The 6,746-nt window shown below is 28.9% G+C and overlaps 1 pseudogene; it reads right to left on the reverse strand.

The window, feature by feature from the left end:
* Positions 1 to 390: 390 nt before the first annotated feature.
* Positions 391 to 1,026, reverse strand: LOC131607096 (uncharacterized; annotated as a pseudogene).
* Positions 1,027 to 6,746: the final 5,720 nt, after the last annotated feature.

A 6,746-nucleotide genomic window follows, 5' to 3' on the forward strand; every position in this document is an offset into this window, starting at 1 on the left:
TATAAAACCATGGGTTAAAAATACAACGTGAAGCATAACTCAGATGATTAGACTCTTATGCTAATAACTTTGGGGATCAATATCATCAACAAAAACGTTATAGAGGATAAAACTAACGCAAACTCAATCATGTGATTAATTTTATACATAGTTAATGCACAATATTTTACATTATCCAACAATTACACATTATTTTTCGTATAACTTTTAAGATAAGAATAATAAATATATATATTTTTAATAATTTAGCGATTGTAATTGATTGACTTAAAAATTTTAACATTTTCCGTGATAAGTTAAATTCAAATTATATAACTAATTTTTTTCCTTCGAAAAAACAAATATAATTATATTTAATATAAAATTTACAATAATACTTTTGGACATGTTGAATTGAGATCCATCTATGCTCATATCATCATGATATGCTATATGAGCATAATCAAACAACTATATTTTATTTGGTTTTTCAAAGACTAATATTCGTCTGAAACAAAATTCTGAATTTCAATAACACCCTTCTTTGCTATTCCACATATGAGACAAGCTTGGAGTGTAGCTTCACACGCTTTGCATGAAGATATATGCCTACATGGCAAAAATAATACACCAGGAGAGTTTGTGTTACACATAGGACAAAACATAATATTATTTATTACTTCATTGTCTCACACGTTTTATAGCTCTTGCTTCTTCATTTTCACCACTACATGATTCTGCATCATTATTTACCACCAACATCCTTACTCTCTTTTTTCCCTCTTCCAACTTGTTATGAAGATCTATTGCCATTTCTCCCTTTTCTTCAGCCACTCTCTTCAATTTCATTTTCTCATTCTCTAAGCTCCTTAAGATGTTTTCCAACTCTTGTTTTTTCTTTGCACCTTTGGCGATTTCTTCATCCATTCTTTTCAGAACTTGTTGCGAATAAATTTTCATGCGACTAATTTCACCCTCTTGTAACTCCCTTTGATATTGTAACATGAATTTCAATTTATTATTCTATAAAATACAAAAAATATTCATTAGAATGAACATAAAATTAATATTCATTGAATAAAAAAATTCTTTTTATATAAGATATTCTTTTGAAGTGAAACATAATCCTAAATTATGATAAATGTGAATTTTGAGAATCTGGTTTGTCTCGTGCTCTTGTTTCTCCAATAGAGTAACAAGGGGTATGAGAACTTAATGTGTTTGAAGCATGAAGATATGTCTGCCACTGATGTTGATATTGTGGTGGTTGATCTGACACATCAAATCCACAGGAAGAAAAATTATGATTAGCATAGGAGTATGGTTGCATATCCACTATTTTAGAGCCAAATAAAATTTTGATGAAATAAATGTTTGAAATGAGATATGATAAAATGGTTGATAGTTTGAAATATATATACTGACATAAAACTGATTAAACAAATAATAGTTTATAAAAATAAATTTCAACAACTCAATTTTATATTTGAAATAAAAATCAATTAATGAGTCAACTATTTTTTTCTCATATGTTTCCTACGTAATCCTATAGGAGGCACTCTACACTCAAAGTAGGAATTTCTTTGAGTTAAAATTTATATATTGGTTGTCACATAAAAAAGGTTAGTCTTTTAGAAAGTTTCATTTTATATTTTTATAAATTAATAAGTCAACATAAATATGAAATTTAATATACTAAATTAAAATATGCATTTTTTTAATGGATAGTAAGTTATCTAAAAAACTGAAAAGGAGAATAGAGAAAAAACCTGTATATTTATATTAGTATATGTAATAATTTTTCTTAAATGTTTCATTTTTCTTATAAATTTTTTATTTTATAATACATTATTCTTTGTATTTCAGTCTAAAAATCAACCACATGCATATGTTATGACTAAATTTTTAGGTTAGAAATTCTATAGGTGTTTGTCCTGGTTTTGAATAAACAGTATCAGGTCAAAAATACCAGAGGCGTTTGTCCTGATTTTGAATAAACAGAAGAAAAAGAAAAAATTAATTTTTCGATAAGTGAAAAGTGAGAAACTCACTGTTAATCAACAACCTTTTATTAAATATAAAATAAAATATATTTATTGTGATTTATCGGTTTCCTTTATTAAAAATAAAATGTATTAAATCAATTCAAATAAATATTTATTAAAAAAGCATATATACTTTTCTTCCTTCCATCTTAATTATAAGATTTTGGTTGTTCAAAATAGGGCCTCAATAAAAATAAATACACAGAATGAAAAAAAAAAGATTTATGTTTAATTTAAATGGTAAATAATAATAAAAATTTAAAAAACTATTATGGTTGAAATTTAACATATATAAATATTATTTTAATTATTTTTTTCGTAAAATTAAATTTGTTATTATTAGAGTTTTTTCATTGGATTAATCTTAACATGTGTCAATTTACATTAATGAAGAAATAATTATGTTTATAATTTTATATTTTAAAAATTATTTGTATAATTATTAGACCTCAAGATTTTAAGACACTATATTAAAGACTTTATCACAATAAAGGACATACAAAACTAGTAACAAACATGTACATACATACAGGTTCTGATCTCGTACACAATTTGTTTACATAATATATTTATTTTAAATAAAAGGTTAAAAAAGAAAAAATATTTAGATCAATAATAGATTTTTTGTATATAAAAATATTTAAATTAATAATAAATTTTTCCCGTATACCAATTTTAAATCATAAATACCATCTTTTATATATAAAAATATTTAGAACAATAATAATTTTTTTTTCTATATACAAATATTATTTATACTTACATATTATTTACAAATCGTTGATGGTATAGGTCCAATGAACTTTTTCTAGCTAAGATCCCTAAAAGACGATCCAATCACAAATGAGTTAGTAGACAAAATAGAAGGATATGATTTTACGTATATACGAATATTTGGGTCAATAATATATTTGCTATGATATTTGTATTTATATGTCATATGTTATATTTTAAAAAAAGAACACCAAATAAAAAATATTATTTTTTAGAGAATATAGAGTAAAATATTTAAAAATATTTTTTGATATTTATAACTCATGTGAAACTTATTTAGTTACTTATTAATATTTTCCTCCTAAACACGTGGTTATTATTCAACTATAGAAGAAATTTAAAATAAAAAACGTAGGAAAACTTTTCCTTTCGTTTTGTCTAAATCAATTGCCAATATTTCAAATACGAAAGCTAATCTATCATGAGGAAAGGATAGAAAGGCACTATATAATCCCTGCAATAGTAGATATGATTGTCAAAGAGTATTGAAAAGGTAAACATGTAATTTAATATTAAACAAATAAGTTATTTTCGAAAAAATGTAGTTGATATTATCCATTAAAATACAGGTATGTTGTGTACACCTACACTCAATTCACCGTTTACAAATACCGTGAACGGTGACATGAATAATAACTTGAACAATGGTCGTGAATAATAATATGAAAAGTGTATGAATAGTGATAACAGAATATTGGTTAATTGAGTGTAAAAAGTTGGTTAATATAGTTTATTGTTTGGTTAATAAGGGCCCGGATATTAAAAATATTTATTTAGTAGTAAAACAAAGTTGGTTAATAATGTATAAAATATTGGTTAATAAGGTGATGAAGTTGGTTAATAAACGTCCAGATATTAAAAATAATTTAGTAGTAAAAGAAAGTTAGTTAATGAAGTATAAAATGATGATTAATGTAATCATGAAGTTGGTTAATAAGATCCCAAATATTAAAAATAATTTTTAGTTGTAAAATCCCAGATATTCAAAGTAGAATAAGCTATTGTTTGAGATGACAAGCATATCCAAACCCGCGGGGCTCACTGTTGAAAGTATTTGTGGGTAAATATTTTCTGTAATATATCGTATCCACAGGGATTGGTTAATATCACTGCCGTTCTATAGTTGTTTATTTTGAGTTAAGAAATTTGGTTTGGTTTGTTTTATACTAATAATAATCTCAAAAGCAAATAATAAAATAAAAGCAAGTAAGGACTTTGTGTTAACAAATAAAGAAAGATGTTGAGTCTTTAGGGTTCATCAACCTAATCCTATACAATTATCAATTAATTCACAAGAGAACAATCCTTTGAATCATTATCTTCACTTATCCTCAAATAAGATTCCATGTCTGCAAATCAAATTAGATAACTTTTACCGGTATGAGATTCGATCTCTCCAAATCACAATAACGATAATAGTAATTAAGAACGATAATTATGAAAACCCAATTACAATTCCATCTCTGCAAATTGCAATTGAATCAATATAGTAACCTAGGGCAAAAGTTAAATCCTTTCTTTCGATCAAAGATTCAACGATAATTTAAGAATAAAAACAAGATTTCTTATTGATAATGAATTCAAACAATTGTTCACAGGAATTAATCAATGGTAATGTACATTCATAGGTTAACTACTACCTTAGACTCAACAAGAGGGATTTAGCTCTCCATAGACATGAAGAACATACAAGAATCAATGGAGGCATTCATCTTCATCAATGGAATGTCTTCGATTGGTAAAGAATCCACCTTCAATTGTTGTTCTCAGCTTCAGAATCAGATTGCTCTCCTAATTTCGCTCCCACAAAGTATATCTAACCACTTGGAAAACTAGGGCTTTAAAACAGAACTTTTGGGCTTTTAACGCCGAGGCCGCGGCGCGGCAACGGGCTGGCGCGGCGCGCCCCTCAAACAGAAGTATTTTCGCGGCGCGCCTAGGAACTCTCGCGGCGCGCCCTTTGTACTTTCCATCTTTTTCTTCAGCCTTTGAGACTTCCAGCTTTCTTTCCTCCTCATGTTCTTCTTAAGTTCTTATTCAGCTCAAAACCTGCAACAATAACACCCACAAGTGATTCGATTTGCTTTACGCACGAACTAAACTTATTCAGTTCAATTCTTAATAAAAACCTATGGATTCATCACATTTTTGCATTGGTTTAGAGAAGAAATCACTTATATTAACACATGAATTTACCATTAATTTACTCCTAACAAACTCTCCCCAACTTAGAGTTTTGTTTGTCCCTAAACAAAATTACTTACCTCCAGCAAAGTTTACCGACAATCAAGCAACAAGTTTTTTTTCAAAAAGTTTTTCTCAAGTGGTTCAATCCAGTAACCAAGTCAAATACTCCTCTTCTACCTGCAAACTCAGAACATACACATGAAACAAACTTTGAAAGCAAATCACCTCCAGAAGTTCAAAACACTACACAATTGTAATTGAATCAGCACTAATCACTCTCATCAAAAAGTATGATGAATAAAAGAGGGGTTAAACACTCATCCAAACAATTAAATCAACAAAGATCCATATCATACGTTTACCAAATTGCTCGCATCAAGTCTTGTGGAATCTGAGAATCAGAAGGTCTTTCTATGGTTGTAATGTGGTTTAGATTCAAAGAAAAGAAGATAATCGAGGGTTGTTCCTAATATAGGGAAGCATCCAATTCATAACTTATTTCTTTTTCTCTAAAACTCCACATCTTTTTTTTCTCATTCATTCGTAACTTGATTCTTCTTTTTCACTTTTTTTTTTCAACAACCGTTATATTCAAACGTTGTTCTTTTTCCTTCAATTTTCTCTCTTTTTTTTTTTTTTTTTCAAGCTACGAATTCTTTAATCTTTCACCACTTACCATAAGTACTTACTCTTCTTTTGAATGTGACTCTCCCCAACTTGGAGATCAACCTGTATTCAGATTATATGAATGCTCCCCTACTTTCTAAAAAGGTCAAAGAGAAAACACATCACCAAATTTTATGGTTGATGGTCCAAAACAAAATTTTTTTATTGAGATCAAACTCACCAGGTATTTCCTTGGTGCATATTATGATGCTTATCTTGACCTCAGGCTCAAAGAATGGTTAGCAAAGGATCACACTCTCACAGAAGCAAATAAGTTTTATATTGGAATAGGCTAAAAGAACTCTCAGATTCAAACAAGTGCCTAAATCACTTTCACAGATTTCCACAAACGATGCAGCAAATGGTTTAGCATGATACAAACAAGTCCAAAATAATTGATGGTCTCCTGCATATAGTAAATAATGGAAAGCTTTCCTCACAATGGTTAAGGCTAAGCTGATCCAATAAACAATGTACCATAAAGAACTTCTGACAGTATTTACTAACACCTTAAGTTTCATTGCACACATTAAGAGTTTGAGTTTGAAAATTCATACCTGCTTTGTTACTTATTGAAAAAGAGAGTGAAACTGAAAAATTTTGAACATTCACTTCCTACCACTTTCATACATGTTGCTTCATTGTTGATACTTCGCTTGAGATTCTCGTTTTGTTATGGGACTACTTACTCTAACTGGGAGTACATAATTAAATAAAAAAACAGAAAATTTGAACAATTCAAAAATAAATAGCTCCACCCCCCAAACTTGAACTAAACATTGACCTCAATGTTTCGTAACAAGTCCGAGAGGGTGACTTACAGAGAGTAACGCAATATCAATTGCTGCCTCCTAGCTTTCACCAGACGGGTTCCCTGATTATTTCCTGAAATAAAAGCTAAACAAAACAAAACATTAGAAGTGTGGGTTACCTCCCACAAAGTGCTTCGTTTAACGTCGCATGGCTCGACGGTTCATGCTTTCAAGGAACTAAAAATTGTGCATGTTGCTCCACTCCCCCGAAGAAATCTTTTAACCGTTTTCCATTAACGGTTCTCCTCTCTTTTGTCAGTGGATTCTCTACCATAATGGCACC

Source organism: Vicia villosa, linkage group LG5 (assembly GCF_029867415.1).
Source record: "Vicia villosa cultivar HV-30 ecotype Madison, WI linkage group LG5, Vvil1.0, whole genome shotgun sequence".
NCBI classification, from domain to species: domain Eukaryota; kingdom Viridiplantae; phylum Streptophyta; class Magnoliopsida; order Fabales; family Fabaceae; genus Vicia; species Vicia villosa.